Raw genomic sequence first — 17438 nt, 5'->3', positions numbered from 1 at the left:
AGGGGTGTACAGGAAGTCTTTATATTGTGAAGTCTTCACAACTTTTCTGTTTTAATTTTGACAAATGTGCCATGGTAATATAAATGTTAACAACGAGGGAAACGGGTGTACAGGAAGTCTTTATATTGTGAAGTCTTCACAACTTTTCTGTAAAATTATCCCCCACATGCCAAAACCCTATTTTTCCCCCAAATTTTTACTTAAGTTCTAATTAGTTAACAAATAGTGAAGGGAAGTCTGAGTGGCTCAGTAGTTGAGCCTCTGCCTTTGGCTCTGGCTGTGATCTCTGAGTGATGGAATGCTGGGATGAGTCCTGCATGGAGCTCCCTGCAGGAAGCCTGCTTCTCCTCCCTCTATGTCTCTGCCTCTCTCTGTATGTCTCTCATGAATAAATAAATAAAATCTTAAAAAATAAAAAAGTATAGTATAATATTAGTTTCAAGAGCAGAATTTAGTAATTCATCACTTACATATAACAGTGATCATCACAAGAGCCCTCCTTAATGCCCTTCACCAGTTTAGCTCATCCCCCAACCACCTTCCTCCATCAACCTTCAGTTTGTTATCTAACATTAAGAGTCTCTTATGGGTTGCTTCCCTCCCTTTTTTTCAAAAACCCTATTAGAAAAATGTATCTCATATTCAACTATGGAGAATACCAGTCAGAAATACCCCTTAGCCTTCAAATAAAGGGTTGATTTATTTTGAAAAACTTTCAAAGATCATTTATTTATAAAGAAGAGAAATTTTACAGTCTTCCTTATTGTCTTCTAGTATCATGTAAGCTTCAAATCAGGAAATGAGTTTCAAAAGCTGAATTAAATCCTTCCCATTTCAGTTGAAGTCTATTTCTCATTCATTCAAATTTTTTTGTCTCTTCTGCTTCATAAATAGCAGCTGTTCATCATCACTCATGCACTGTGTAATCATACGCTTGCAGATCCAGTTTTCTATGAACAGAACATCATATGGCTTCTTTGAACATTTTAAAATCAATCAGGAGGAATTTACTGAATGCCATTTATGTGCAAAGCATTATGGTAATTGTGTGTGTGGGGGGGTGGGGATTAAAAAGGGAAAAATGAGACACAGTCCCTGTCTTCAAAAACTCTAATATTCTTCCAGCATTGAAAAATGTCTCATGGAGACTTTCTACCTACATTTTGAGAGTAGCTCTTTCAAGACGGTGCTGGTGCTGGAGTATAGACATCAGAGTCATGGATTCTTTTTTTGTTTTGTTTTCTTTTTAAAGATTTTAATTATTTATTCATGAGAGACAGAAAGAGAGGTAGAGACATAGGCAGAGGGAAAAGCAGACTCCCTGTGGGGAGCCTTATACAGGACTGGATCCCAGGACCTGGGGATCACAAAGTGACGCTCAATCACTGAGCCCCCCCAGGCCCCCCAGAGTCATGGATTCTCTTGTCAGCTCAGCAATTTTAAGCCTTAGGACCTTGCTTGACTCAGTATAATCCTGTCCCCAGCCTGCCTCTTTTAAAGCTCTCCAGCTGAGGGAGGGGATGCCTCTTCTCTCTTGGAAGTGTTAGCAGCTTCAGCATACCCATGCCCAACAGCACATCACAGGCTGTCTCTCCAGATCCAGGAGGTAGATGGAGTTTTGCTACCTCATCCCAGCTTTACAAGTGAAGGAAGGAAGTCAGGAAGATAGAGTGATGAGCGGAGAGCATGTCACCAGGTGTGAGATATTCCTGGACTGAACTTGAATTACTTCTAATCAATAGCTTACATGGCATTCTTCTCTCCAAATGTCCCAAATGTATGTGATCTAATATCTTTGCCTCAATTAAAATCTTCTGAAAAGAGATGCCCTATCATTACCAATGAGAGCTGTCGAGTTCCTTCATTTTCTAGTTTGAATAAGCTGCCCATTGCCTCAGTTGTCTAACTAAAGCCAAATGGAGCTGCCTCATTTTTTTTCCTCACACTTTTTTATTTTCCTAATGTTTTCTTTCCCTCAGCCTTATTTATGTTCTTTTCTGGTTGTTATGGATCTGTACAATATTTCCCCTTTCATCTGTTAGTAATACCGACCAGCTACAATATAAGGCAAAACATTCTCTGATTTCCTTGCACTTCCCCAAGATTTTATTTTTATTTTTTAAAAGATTTTATTTATTTATTTATTTATTTATTTATTTATTTATTTATGAGAGACACACACAGGGAGAGAGAGAGAGAGAGAGGCAGAGACACAGGCAGAGGGAGAAGCAGGCTCCATGCAGGAAGCCCAATGCAGGACTCATCCTGGGTCTCCAGGATCATGCCCTGAAGGCGGTGCTAAACTGCTGAGCCACCCAGGCCGCCCATTCCCCAAGATTTTAGATTAATAGTTGAATGATTATATTCCCACACCACTGAAGAAAACAGGTCAACTCCCCAGAAATGAACTTGTGCTCTAAAATTTAAGTGATTTGCATATAAATTATAATCTATCCAATATCTAAATCTAGGTGTCTTTAGGGAAGACTTTTTTGAACCATAAAAGCAGAGGTTGACAAATTGCAGCTTGTAGAGGTTGCTTTTAGGCAACCAATGTGAGCAATGGAAACCTGAGTGTGGTAAAAGGGCCCACAGTGATGACCAGGCTGACTCAAACAGGCCCATTAGGTGATCCATCTCTAACCCTAATAAGCCCTAGCTGACTGATGGGTGACTTACACCTGGGCATTAGGCACCAAAAAAGGAAAATCCCATAGGTTCCCATACCTCCCCCTTCACTGCAACCACCCAGCACCTGGCAGACAGTCTCTCCTTTGCTGTCCTGCCTGCTGTCCCCTTGCAGTGTATTCAATAAATTTCTACATCCTTTGCTTGGGTGAATTCTTTCACGGCCTGAGCCGCTGGCCTCAACCTGATTGGGTCACTCCACATTTGGTGGACTCTGCATTTGGTGGAGAGACTTGGCCAGTTGCTGCGCTCCCTGGATTCTCCAGAAATTTCTCAGGACTTTCCTTTGGTGGACCAATTCTAGCACTCCTTGAGGAATTGACAAACTCTGACAGAGACAAGCTCTCAGTGAGCATCTGAAGCCCCAGGGGGAACCAGCTGGACTTGCCTGAAAGGTTGAGGGATTTCCTCTCTTGCCCTTTGGAAGGACTCTTCCCACCTTTCCCTTTCTCTTCCTGCCTTTCGTCAGTCTAACCCTGCTTATGGGTCAAATGTTTGATGGCCACCTTTTGGTAAATAAAATTAGAATGGAACACAGCCATTCCTGTTACATATTATTTATGGCTTCTTTTGTGCCACGATAGCGGAGCTGACAGAGGTATTTGGTTCTCAAAGCCTGAAATATTTGATACCTGGTCTTTCACTGAAAAAGTCTGCTGACCTCTGTCTTAGACAGAGTTTTCCACTTCTGAAAAACTACCACGTGGAGAGGTCGCCATCTTTAAATCTCTGTGATGTATCCAGAGGCCCTGTGAAATGAACTGCTTTCCTGGGGCCTGGGCCCCAGCCCACAACAGAGGGACCCTAGTACTTAGAGGTTTGTTGAGGCAGGGATGAATGCATCTCCTGCAGAGCTGCTGCATGATTTGAGGCAATTTTTTCTAGCTTCCATGGGTCTGTATCTTACTTAGAGAACTGCACGAAATTTCAGTAGAAAAGGATTATTCCATACAGGTATTAAAATATGATAATTCACCCTCGGACCCCTTGTGTAGTCTTCACCGGTTGGCCCTTCCAGCATTGGCTGGAAGTGGCTCCTTCGTCTCTAGCACCTGCATTTCAGGGACGCTCCCTGAAGGGGGCAGGAAAGGCCTCTGGCAAGCAAAGCAGCGCAGATGGAGAGCTAGGAGTGTTCGGTGAAGAGGGCTGGAGGAGAGCTCTGATGGGAGGGGGAGCCCGAGAGGCAGGTTGCCAGCTCAGCCCCCACCTGCAGGACCCCTGGGGCCTTGGATTGAAACTGAACATCTCCAAAACTTGGTACTACGTCTCTGAAATGAGATAATAGTGATATCTACTTCGTAATTTATTTAATGCCCCTAGTGCAGTACCTGGCATAATACATGGGATCATTTAATATTATTCACATTGTCATTTAAAAAGCATAGTGAAAAAAAAATCCCACAGGAAACCAACTTAAAAAGAAAGAAACATATTACAGCTCTTTATAGACAATGGAACAGATACATGAAGATACTTAGAAGCCATCTTAGGGTAATGGGTTATGAGTCATTAAAATTTTTTTTTGTATCTTCCTGCCGTTTTACAATTGTCTGCACAGAGCATGGATTTTATTACTAGAAAAGAAAAACCAAAAGGATAACCATGATTGAATTTTTCTTTCTTTTTCTTTTTTTCATTTTTTAAATTTATTTATTTATGAGAGATACACAGAGAGAGGCAGAGGGAGAAGCAGTCCCTGCAGGGATCCAGATGCAGGACTCGATACCAGGACTCCAGGATCACGCTCTGGGCCCAAGGCAGATGCTCAACCACTGAGCCACCCAGATGTCCCCATGACTGAATTTTTCAAAGAACTTCCTAGAAGACCAGACAGTGAGCTTGTGGAAGCAGCCCTGGGCCAGTACTACAGGACAAAACACCACCTCAGGGCATGCTCTCGTGCTCTCCGGGGCAGTTACTGGGCAGCTTTGAATTCCCTGCAGTGATCTGCCAAAGCAAGAGGTTCTTCTGGCTCAGTTTCTTCATAGTTCTCTCACTAGGAAGCAAAGGGCTCACCTAAGGCAGGCACAGCTCTGCTCTGGCTTGCCGGGCTGTGGGTCTCTGCAGCCAGACCTGCCTTCTTGCCTTGCCAGGGCAGACACAGTGACAGGTTTGTCGTTCTGCTTCTCTCCAGGACTCAGCAGCAAGAAGACCGCCTGGCCCTTCTCGCAGGGTTCTAACGAACTTCCAGAATCACTTCTGATCCCTCACAGAGCCCCTTCTCCAGGACTATGACAACTGACAGAACCAGGGGAGAAAAAGAGAAAGGAACTTGGGTGCTTTTCATGACGGGGTTGCAGCAAACCCAGGGGAAGGGTGGGTACTGGCATGTAGCAGCTGGTCTCCCAAACAGCAGTGCAGTAGCCTTCCTTGGCCTTGTCCTCCTTGATCGCGTGGAATCTGCAGCCCGGGCTGCTGCACTAGTACAGGGAGGGCATCTCTGGGGGCAGCCCACAGCCCACTGTCTGGGCCTTCCTAGCCCCAGGCTGAGCTCTAGCAGTCCCTCTTTGGGTTTGAAGATTTAGGGATCAACTTCCTGAAGGGACTGGGCACGTCTGGGTCCCCACCTGTACTCACCATTATGATGACCTACACTTAGGAAGTCGCTATCTTGTGCCTCTCTCCACTAGGCCACTCGGATCACACATGCACTTTGTTCTCTCCTGGTTGATCATTTTTATTCCCCCAAACAAAAATAATTATTTTTTTTTCCTAGTTTTAAAAAAATTATGCTACCTGGATGCCTGGATGGCTCATTTAAGTGTCCGACTCTTGATCTCAGCTCAGGTCTTGACCTCAGGGTTGTGAGTTCAAGCCCCACATTGGGCTCCATGCTGGGTGTGGAGCCTACTTTATTTTTTTTTTTTTAAAGATTTTATTTATTTATTCATGATAGTCACAGAGAGAGAGAGAGAAAGAGAGAGGCAGAGACACAGGCAGAGGGAGAAGCAGGCTCCATGCACCGGGAGCCCGACGTGGGATTCAATCCCGGGTCTCCAGGATCGCGCCCTGGGCCAAAGGCAGGCACCAAACCGCTGCACCACCCAGGGATCCCCGGAGCCTACTTTAAAAAATAATAATAAACAAAATTTAAAATGACGTTAGGGGCACCTGGGTGGCTCAGTGGTTGAGCGTCTGCCTTTTGGCTCAGGTCGTGATCCTAGGGTCCTGGGATCAAGTCCCACATCAGACTCCCTGCAGGGAGCCTGCTTCTTCCTTTGCCTATGTCTCTGCCTCTTTCTCTGTCTCTCTCATAATTAAATAAATAAAATAATAAAATATTAAAAAATGATGTTTAAAAAATCCAATTATTGATGAGATGTGGAAAAAACAAGTCACAGAATAAGGAGTAGAGTGGGTTGCATTTTCACTCTAAAAAAATACAAAAAAAAGACTGAATTTGATTATATATGCTTAGAAGAAGAAAATCCTGAAGAACATTAACAGTAGTTATATCTGGAAAATAGGATTGATGGAGAAAGAGTTTCATTTTTTTCTTTACATGCTTCTCTATTGTTTGAATTTCTTATAATAAGCCTGTATTACTTTGTAATTTAAGTAAGTATATAATGAAAAAGGAACATTATCTAACCTCCTTGCCAAATGTCTTATGCATTTAATAGACATTTGCTGATTACCCACTATGTTTAGACACTACTCTAGGTGTTGGGAATACCTGATAACAAGCAAAACCAGACACTTTCCTACTGTCACAGAGTTTACTGCCTAGTGGGGGAAACAAACATTATCCATATAATCACACAGATTCTCTGAGGAACAGACAGAAGATGAGAGATGAAAGAAGAATGGGATTTTTTTTTTTAACTTTTCTAAAGGATTTTATTTATTTATTCATGAGAGACACAGAGAGAGAGGGAGAGAGAGAGAGAGAGAGGCAGAGGGATAAGCAGGCTCCATGCAGGGAGCCCGACATGGGACTCAACCCCGGGTCTCCAGGATCAGGCCCTGGGCTGAAGGCTGCGCTAAACTGCTGAGCCACCGGGCTGCCCCAGAGGAACGGGATTTAAACAGGTGAAAGGGAGGAAGGAGAAACATTCCTAGGGAGTGGTAACAGCATGTGCAAAGGCCCTGGGGCAGGATAGAAATATATGCCTTTGGGAAACTGAAAGATCATTGCTGGTGAAGGACTGAAAAAGTGACAGGAGCAGCGGTAACAGTTCAGTCTAGAAAAGTAGGTAGGAGATCAGATCTCACAGGACCTTGTAGACCATCTTAAGACTGCCATGCAAAAAAATCTCCTGCTGATAAGACTTATCAGAAGGAATTAAAATGGCAATACTTTTTTTAACTTTTTGTTAGTATTTCACTTAAGAATACCGTTCAATGAGGTGTTTCTTTTTTTAAGAAGGCTCCATGCATGGAGCCCAACATGGAGTTTGGACACATGATCCTGAGATCAAGACCTGAACTGAGGGGATCCCTGGGTGGCGCAGCGGTTTGGCGCCTGCCTTTGGCCCAGGGCGCGATCCTGACCCTGGAGACCCGGGATCAAGTCCCACGTCGGGCTCCCGGTGCATGCAGCCTGCTTCTCCCTCTGCCTGTGGCTCCCGGTGCATGGAGCCTGCTTCTCCCTCTGCCTGTGTCTCTGCCTCCCTCTCTCTCTCTCTCTATCATAAATAAATAAAGAAAAAAAAAAAAAAAAAAGACCTGAACTGAGATCAAGAATCGGATGCTTAGCAAACTGAGCCACCCAGGCATCCCCAGGTTGATGAGTTTTGACATAGGCATACTCCTATAATCTATATCTAATCAAGACATAGAACTCCATGTGCATTTCTAACAAACTCAAGGTGATGTCCATGCTGCTGATTCAAAGATCACACTTTGAGAACCACTGGTCTAGATGATAAAATGAGAAATGGCTCATAAATAGTTTCTAGATGTTTATCTATTTATTCAGTAAACATTTTCTTTAAGTACCTGTTGTTTGCCAGGCATTGCTAGGAATTCAAAAATGATTAAAACTTCATTCCTCTCCTCTAGTAACTTATAGTCAGGTAGGGGAGACAGAGGTAAGCCAAACGGGTATTTCTAGCTGTCTTAGAAAGTCTGCTCACTAAATAATGGAAAAAAATTTTTTTTAATATTTTATTTGACACAGGAAAAAAGTACAAGCAAGGGGAGCAGCAGGCAGAGAGCGAGGGAGAAGAAGACTCCCCACTGAGCAGAGAGCCCGATGTGGTGCTCAATCCCAGGACCCTGGGATCACGACCTGAGCTGAAGGCAGACGCCCAACCTACTGAGCCACCCAGGCACTCCACAAAATATTTTAAAAGAGAAAATATACTTGCTTTCCAAAGTAGATAAATCACTAAGAATAAAAGCAAGGCTTTATAATGGGTCCTACCCTAGACAGAGGATTCCTCACCGCCACACTGAATGCAAACATGATAAGTAAGATCTACTTTATTGAGTGTTTTCCATTGGTCTAGTACTGTACAAAGTGCTTTCCATGAAGCTTGACGTTTAATCCTCTCAATGACTCTATGAAGCTAGGATCATTTTGTCTACATTTTACAGATAAGGCAACTGTATAGTCCAGAGAAGTTAAGGGACTAGACAAAGGCCATTCAACAAGTAAGTGAAGTAATCAGAATTCAAACCCAGATCTGGTTGACCCAAGTGCTGGTCCTTTTAGTCACTAACACTTGCAGCTTTCTAGAAGGAACGAACCTTCATAAATCTTTTTTAGTGCTAAAAATACTAACAAATCCTTCAGTAGAAATATTCAACACAGATTACAGTTCTATAGGACTGTATAGTACTATAGGACTGTACCTATAGTTCTATAGGTAGGACAGGTAGGACAGCAAATAATCTTAACTAGGTGGAAATATGTGAAGTCTTCATGAGGAGGTGGGAATTAGCTTGGAAAATAAATTTTTGTCAGAGTTTCCCTAATGAAGTCTGTGAGGCAGAGATAATCCAGTGGATGCAAATGCCGTCTTCCAAACACTAAAAAAGCACACTCTATTGTGGATGAGGGAAAGTTTTTTGAGATCAATTATAGTCTGCATACAATTTCCCTAGTGATTATACAGTGCTTTTGCTTACTAAGTACTACCTTATGATTACCACTTCAACTTTCTGGTTTCCTTGATAACAGGAAGAAAGTGCCCTAATGAGTGGACATTTGTATTTTAGTCACTGGAGAGGAATATTCCACAGCATCACTTTAATACTTGGGTATACAGTTTGTAAATAGATATCTTGTTCCTTTGGAAGGGGCCAGATCGTGAAATGCCATTGGTCTGTATGTAATGGGTGGCCAAAGAGTTTTCTCTTTTGCAGACATCAGTGGGTAAGGCTGGAGACAGGGAAGTGAGCTCCAAGGTGACCACAACACAGGAAACCTAGATCTAAGGCAATGCCAAAGAAGATGGGTGGAAAGTAAGGGTTGTTTCCAGAGGTATTTAAGAAATATAACCAGGGCGCCTGTGTGGCTCAATCAGCGGAGTGTCCAACTCTTGGTTTCACCTCAGGGTATGATATCAGGGTCGTGGGATTGAGCCCTATTTTGGGCTCTGCCCTCAGCACAGAGTCTGCTTGTCTGTTTCCCTCTTCCTCAGCGCCACCAATACCTACCGCCCCACTGCGTGCCTGTGCTCTCTTTCTCATAAATAAATAAATAAATAAATAAATAAATAAATAAATAAATAATAAAATCTTGAAGAAAAAAAAGAAATATAACCAACAAGACTCAGTAATTCATGGAATGTGAGGAGTGAAGAGAGAGGCATAGTATGACTCAGGTTTAGAGTCAGGCTGACTTCCTGGATGGTGTTATCTCAAAATAAGATAGGGAACAGAGGAGGAGAAGAAGGTGGAATTTTTAGCTTTTAGTGTTGAGCAGATAGACATGTAATTTTATTTCTCCCCAAAACTAAAGATAGTCTTCAAGGGCAAATGCAAATGACAATGGTCTGTTACTAGTGTAAGGGAAGAGTTAGCTCAAAAAAATGGACATAATTCTGATGTCTTGTCTTTCCAAAGAGTTTTGTGTGTGCATTAAATAAGACAATATGTGTGGAATAGCTTGAAACATTATTGCATGGAAAATGGTTAAATGATAAATTAATTTTGATTTTTGAAATAAAAGATTGCTCGTTTTAAAAATCACCAGCCTTGATTTTAAAAATAGTATCATTTTATATGCAATTTTCTCCTTATACAATCTTGAAAAAACAGTATGAAGAATAAGGTAATTGTGATTAGAAGTGATTATCTTCTGAGACTCTCAGGGCCCTTTTCAAATGTAAATCAAAACCAGGAATGTCCCAGGGCCCCTGGGTAGCTCAGTCAATTAAGCATCTGCCTTTGGCTCAGGTTAAGATCTTGGGGTTCTGGGATTGAGCCTGGGGTTGTGCTCCCTGCAGCAGGGAGTCTGCTTCTCCCTCTCCTCTGTCCCTGTCCCCACTGGTGTGCGCATGTGCATGCTCTCTCCCTCTCAAATAAATAAACTTCTTTTTTTAAAAGATTTTATTTATTCATGAGAGACACAGATAGAGAGAGAGAGGCAGAGACACAGGCAGAGGGAGAAGCAGGCTCCATGTGGGGAGCCTGATGTGGGACTTGATCCTGAACTCCAGGATCACGCCCTGGGCCAAGGCAGGTGCTTAACTGCTGAGCCACCAGGTGTCCCTAGTTCAACTTTTAAAATTCTTTTTGTCTTAGTGTTTTCAAATATGTTTACATTGCTGGTTTGCTTTTTTATTATTTTATTTTATTTATTTTATTTTTTATTTTTTAAAGATTTTATTTATTTATTCATGAGAGACACAGAGAGAGAGAGAGGCAGAGGGAGAAGCAGGCTCCATGCAGGAAGCCTGGTGTGGGACTCGATCCCGGGTCTCCAGGATCAGGCCCTGGGCTGAAGGCGACACTAAACTGCTGAGCTACTGGGGCTGCCCTGGTTTGCTTTTTTAAAGATTTTATTTATTTGAAGGACGCCTGGGTGCCTCAGCGGTTGAGCATCTGCCTTTGGCTCAGGGCGTGATCCCAAGTCCAGGATCAGGTCCCACATTGGGGCTCCCTCCAGGGAGCCTGCTTCTCCCTCTGCCTGTGTCTCTGCCTCTCTCTCTGTTTCTCATGAATAAATAAATAAATAAAATCTTCAAAATAAAATAAAAAGTGGAACTAATAATTAACATACATCAAAGCCTTGCTACATGCAAGGCACACTACGATTTATTTCATTTAATCCTCACAACATCCTTGCTCCTCTATTTTACAGATGGAGGAAGATGAAGTGGAGAAATAAAATTACTAGCTCAGCACAGAGTTGTTAAGTGCTGGAGTTGGGTATGACCGCACACAGCCTAGCTATGTGTGTTGAACTCTTCAACCTTGTACCGATGGCTTCCTACTGTGTCATCAGCATGTTTATCCCTGGGTGGGTTGACCTGCATGTATTCTTTCTTTCTTTCTACTTCTCTGTATTTCTAGTAATAAGCATACCTTACTTTGAGGTTAAGAGAAAAAGGTTATTTTAATTTAGAAAGCAATCAGATAAGTGAGTTTATTTTAAATAGCCCAATTCTCATTCATTCCCTGAAAAGAACACTTCTGTATCTAATTTTGATTTGGAGCATTATGTACACTACTGTTGGAAGATCAAGTTTTGTCTGGTGCATGGTTCATAATGTGTGCTTAATTCTCTGAAAAATAGACTACAGTTATTCTTGGGTTAACTAACTGTCATTATCTTAGAGTCTGGAATTTTACAGATAAATGTGCAATACTGAAATAAAACTTAAGCTGTCAAAGCCAGAGAAAAAGGAGTGTGGGGTTTTATTTATTTATTTATTTTTTAACATTTGTAACCTTTACATTATCTGAAAAATTGTTAAGCAAGCTTAAGAAATTCGCCACTATCTACAAGTTAAAGCCAGCCCTAACAAACAGCCCTGAGATCTGATGTTTAAAAGAAATGTGAGGTTAGTCCCTTCGAAGTGCAAAACTGCATTTCTAATTCTCTTTGTGAGTATTTGGTTTTCCTTTTTCCCGTGTTCATATTGGTTTGTTATTGTATGATGTCTCAGGAGCATTAGTTTGTTGGATCAGATAGTGCTCTTTGTGTTGGAATAAGGCAACATCAGGGATGTTTTCTGTTGAAAGGATAATTAGATTAAATTACATGGACTTTGCAAAATAACATGAGGCACTTAAAGGGAAACAATAAACAAAACAAAAAAAAAACCCCTCTAAAACAGATTACGCTTGGATTCACTGAACTTGACACTAATAATTTGCCATTGATGCATATAACCAAGGCCCGGAAAGAAATATACTTAATACAAATATACTTTATACAAAAATTACTTCCTGCTTTGGGTTTGAAGATATGTATGTATTTTAAAGTGTCTGTGAGAGAACCTTGAATAGGTTTAAGGTACACAGCAGTTTTTTTCCAAATGAATATGAGTAACAATAAATGCTTTTAAAAAGGAAATAGGAACTAAATTAGAAATTGTACCTACTGTTTATTCCAACTTGGGTTCTTATTTTATTTTATTTCGATAGAAAAGGTAACTTCTGGTTTTTAGAACAAAGACTTGATGGAGCTAAGTTCAAGCATCCAGAAGGCTCATAGCAACAATTGCTAGATGAGAATTTTGTTAAGTGTAAGTGAATCAGAAACATAGGGATTATGTGCATATGAGGTTAAAAGCGCTCCTCAAAGTGCACAGAAGTTTAAATGTGCAGAGGAAAGATGCTCAGTAAAATGCTCAGGGGCATTCTAAAATGCACATACTTGAAATATTTAAGATTTGAGGTGTGCATTAATGAAACCATGGCTATCCATCTATCCATCTCCGGGGTAAATGAGATAACATGGCAAATGTGGTAATGTGGATAACTTTGTTTCTCCATTCTACATGTTGTAAATCATATGCCCAAGAATAAGAATACTGTATCAGTCAAGGTTCTCCAGATAAATGAAACCAATATAGAGAAAGATAGAAATAAAGGAGAAGGGTGAAGATTTAAGGAATTGGTCCACTCACTAACGGAGACTTGAGAATTCAAAGTCTACGGTTCAAGTTCAAAGATCACCTGCTGGCAAAATTCCCTCTCACTTCTGGGAGGAAAGTCTTTATTTTATTCAGGCCTTCAAATGATTGGTTGAGGTCCACCCACATTATGGTGGGCAATCTCCTTTATTCAAAGTCCATTGATTTAAATGTTAGTGTCATCCAAAGCACCCTTACATAAGCACCCAGAATATATATATTTTTTAATTTTATTTATTTACTCGTGAGAGAGAGAGAGAGAGAGAGAGAGAGAGAGAGAGAGAGAGGCAGAGACACAGGCAGAGGGAGAAGCAGGCTCCATGCAGGAGCCCCATGTGGGACTCTATCCTGGTACTCCGGGATCACGCCCTGAGCCAAAGGCAGATGCTCAACCACTGAGCCACCCAGGCGTCCGGCAACCAGAATATTGTTTGATCATATATTTGAGCACCGTGACCCAACCAGATCGATACATAAAATTAATCACAGATGCCTAGTTGGCTGATTTTGTCTTCTTGTTAAAACAATGCCATTTCAGATGAATGAGTAAAATCCACCAACAAACTTTAAGAGCTGGAAAGGGCTCTGGAGACCTTCTGATGGTATTTCTCATTGAGGATGCTATTAGCATTGGGGGCAGAGTAATTCTTATATGTAAGGGGTTGTCCCAATCATTGAAAAGCATTTAGTACCTCTGATCCTAACTTCTGGTTGCAGATAGCTCTCCCAATCAATGTGCCAAATGCAAAACCATCCCAAAGGGTTCCAAACACTGTAAGGTGGGCATAATACTCTTTATTAGGAATTACCCTCTACTTTCTTTTAGAGTAGGAAATAGATTTGACCTTTTACTATATCTCATATGTAGACTATTTCTCTTTTTTTCTGATTTGACTGTGTAATTTATTGTATTAGATTATTTTGCAGTAAATAATGTGTGAATCTATAATTACACTACCTGTAGTAAGGTTTAAAATGTAAACTTAGGTTAGTATAACAAGTTATACTATACAAAATTGAGTAAGGGTTTCAGTCAAAACTATTAGGGTTTTGGTTAACACACTTCCATATTTTTGGTATTAATCTAAAAGCATGGATAAATTACCCCCTACTTTGAAAACTTTTGAAAAATTGATTACTTAGGGAAGCATTAATTCAAAACTTGTACACACAAACATATTGAATGTCCATTTTGTGTCCCTTCTGAAGGGAGCATTTCTGAGGTGACAATTAGCTTTATTTGGGTTAACTAAGCCTCATTCTTAGATATGAACTTAGATGTTACTTGCTACAGGACATGGCCGCCAAGCAAATGTACTTAATTGACATCCCATATTCTTCTGCCATAGAAGTCATCCTCATAAACTATAGTTGGTCTTTCCACCTCCCTCACTGATCTGTAGGCTCTGTGAGATCAGGAACCTTGTGAAGATTGTTTGTCTGCCTTTTACTCTCAACGTTGAGTCAAATGAGCACCTAGTAGAAGCTCAATAAATATGTGTTGGGTCAGTGAACAAGGAGGGGGCAGCATAAAGAAAATAAACTTCTATCTTTATTGAAAATTATGTACATCATTTTCAATTGTAAAGCTTAGGGAATAGTAATATTTTATCATCTGTGTGTTCTATCACTCCTGAGCATTGCACCTGGCATGACTAGTGTCTCTCATGCCTTATCGAGCTATAATCTACATACAATAAACTGCATTCATTTAAAGTATACAGTTCAAACTGTTTCAACGCCAGTGTAATGTCTACCACCAAGACACACAACATTTCCATCATCCCAAAAGTTCCCTAGTGCCCCTTTGCACACATCTTCTCCTCTCTACCTCCAACCTGGGTAAACAGACTTGCACCATAGATTAGTTTGCATTTTCTAGAATTTTATATAAATGGAATCACACAGTGTATACGTCTTGGACATAGATCTTTCCTGAGATTCATCCATGTTTTCACATGTATGTTGTTTGCTCTTTTTTATCTCTCAGTATTTTGTTGAATGAATATGTAATAATTTGTTTACCCATTTCCTATTGATGGACAATTGAGTTATTTATATCTTGGGGCTATTATGAGTAAAGCTGCTATGAACATTCATGGACAGGTCTTTGTATAGACATTTTTTTTTAAAGATTTGTATTCATGAGAGACACAGAAAGAGAGGCAGAAACACAGGCAGAGGGAGAAGCAGGCTCCCTGTGGGGAGCCTGATGTAGGACTCAATCCCAGGATCCCCAGGATCACAACCTGAGCCAAAGGCAGATGCTCAACCATTGAGCAACCCAGGTGTCCCTCTTACTATGGTTTTATTGTGCATTTCTCTGAAGACTAGTGATGTTGTATGCTTATTATCCATGTATCTTCTTTGGTGAAGTGTCTATCCAAGTCTTCAGTCCATTTTTATTTATTTATTTATTTATTTATTTATTTATTTATTTATTTATTTATTTTTAAAGATTTTATTTATCTATTCATGAGAGACACAAAGGCAGAGAGACATAGGCAGTGGGAGGAGAAGCAGGCTCCATGCAGGGAGCCCGATGTGGGACTCAATCCTGATACTCTGGGATCACACCCTGAGCCAGAGGCAGACGCTTAAATGCTGAGTCACCCAGGCATCCCTTCAGTCCATTTTTTAAAAACTTGTTTGCCCTTTCTTAATGAGTTGTAAGAGCTCTTTATATATTCTAGATATAAATCCTTTGGCAGATGTACATAAAATGTTTCCTATAATCTATGACTATCTTTTCACTTTTTTTTTTAAAATTTTTATTTATTTATGATAGTCACACAGATAGAGAGAGAGGCAGAGACACAGGCAGAGGGAGAAGCAGGCTCCATGCACCGGGAGCCCGAAGTGGGATTCGATCCCGGGTCTCCAGGATCGCGCCCTGGGCCAAAGGCAGGCGCCAAACTGCTGCGCCACCCAGGGATCCCATCTTTTCACTTTCTTAATGATATCTCTTAAGTTTTTAGTTTTGATGAAGTTCAAATTATTGAAATTATTGATTTTAAAATGATTTCTTCTTTTTCGGTTCTGAGGTCACAAAGATTTTTCTTCTATGTTTCCTTCTAAAAGTTTCATTGTTTTAGCTTTTACATTTAGATCTATATGACATTCTTGAGTTAATCTTTATGTATAATGTGAGATGAAGATTGAGGTTTAATTTTCTTTTTTCCGTATATATATCCAGTGGTTCCAATATCATTTATTGGAAAGACTTTTCTTTCCCCATTAAATGCCTTGGCAACTTTGTCAAAAATCAACTGACAACCTATGTATGGTTCTTTGTCCAGGCTTTCTATATTATTTTGTTGATCTGTACATCTATTCTTTCACTAGTACAACATTGTCTTCATTACTGAAGCTTTACAGTGAATCTTGAAATAGAGTATTGTTTGTTCTGAACTCTGTTTTGTTTTGTTTTTTTTCATATGCTTCTTATGTCATTCAAATGTTTCTCCCAGGGGCACCTGGGTGGCTCAGTGGTTGAGTGTCTGCCTTCAGCTCAGATCACTCAGGGAGTGATCCCTGAGTCCTGGGATCAAGTCTCTCATCAGGCTCCCTGGAGGGAGCCCACTTCTCCCTCTGCCTATGTCTCTGCCTCTCTCTGTGTGTCTCCCATGAAGAAATAAATAAAATTTTAAAAAATAAATAAATAAATGTTTATCCCAAAGATGATCCTACTTACCAGGACCAAGCACAATCTTGTTTCCTTTCATACCCCTGATGCCTTACAATATCTATAAAAGCTATAAAAATAAAGGATCATGCTACCCCTACTCTTGTTATTTCTATTTTCTTCCCTGCCCCAGGAAACCACTCTGTGCTTTGACTAGGAGATCCTCTGACTTACCAATGGCGAAAACTTGTGTTTGTGTGTGTGTGGGTTTTTTTTTAATGATTTTATTTTTTATGTAATCTCTATACCCAACATGGGGCTTGAACTCAAAACATCGAGATCAAGAGTCATGTGCTCTACTGACTGAGTCAGGCTTGCACCCCTAAAACTTCTTTTTAATAAGATTTTTTTGTTTTGTTTTTTTTTTTAAAGATGCTATTTATTTATTTATTCATGAGAGACACAGAGAGAGAGAGAGGCAGAGACATAGGCAGAGGGAGAAGCAGGCTCCATGCAGGGATCCCGATGTGGGACTCCATCCCAGGTCTCCAGGAACACACCCTGGGCCAAAGGCAGGCACTAAACCGTTGAGCCACCTGGACTGGGGTGTGGGGGTAGGGCAGAGAGCAAGAGAGAGAATCACTCCACGCTGAGCACAGAGCCTGATGCAGGGCTTGATCCCCAAACCCTGAGATCACGACCTGAGCTGAAATCAAGAGTTGGACGCTCAACTGGCTGAACCACCCAAGCACCTCCCTAAAACTTGGTTTTAATAGACAATATGGAAGGTCATGAGATGGGTAAATGGGGTAGTTGTACACATGCTCAGGTGAATTGCAAAAAAGGGATTCCTGTATAATGTTACAAAGATTATTCTGGTATGAAAATTATAATAGATGAAACATATCCTTATTATCCATAAGCTAAGTTTAAACTTGTTTAGCTTGCATTCTTGTTTCCTAAAGACTTCTTCATATATATGATGCTCCAGGAAAACTGCTCATTACTATGTTCTATAGCTTCCTCACCTCTATGCTCTGATGCTGCCATCACTTGAATGTCTTTCCCCCTTCATCTTAGAATATCTAAAT

At 40.8% G+C, this 17438-nt stretch overlaps 1 protein-coding gene across 1 annotated transcript in view; it reads right to left on the bottom strand.

Moving 5' to 3' along the window:
- Positions 1-4299: 4299 nt before the first annotated feature.
- LOC112932324 (uncharacterized) overlaps positions 4300-17438 on the bottom strand; it is a 148604-nt gene continuing 135465 nt past the window's right edge. The window contains exon 5 of the mRNA XM_072726139.1: positions 4300-4926. The gene's annotated coding sequence lies outside the window, so the exon portion shown is untranslated. The remainder of the gene's footprint in view (positions 4927-17438) is intronic.

This window comes from Vulpes vulpes, chromosome 11 (genome assembly GCF_048418805.1).
Source record: "Vulpes vulpes isolate BD-2025 chromosome 11, VulVul3, whole genome shotgun sequence".
Taxonomy (NCBI): domain Eukaryota; kingdom Metazoa; phylum Chordata; class Mammalia; order Carnivora; family Canidae; genus Vulpes; species Vulpes vulpes.
The sequence above is the reverse complement of the archived record's forward strand: the minus strand, read 5'-3'. Positions and strand labels throughout refer to the sequence as shown.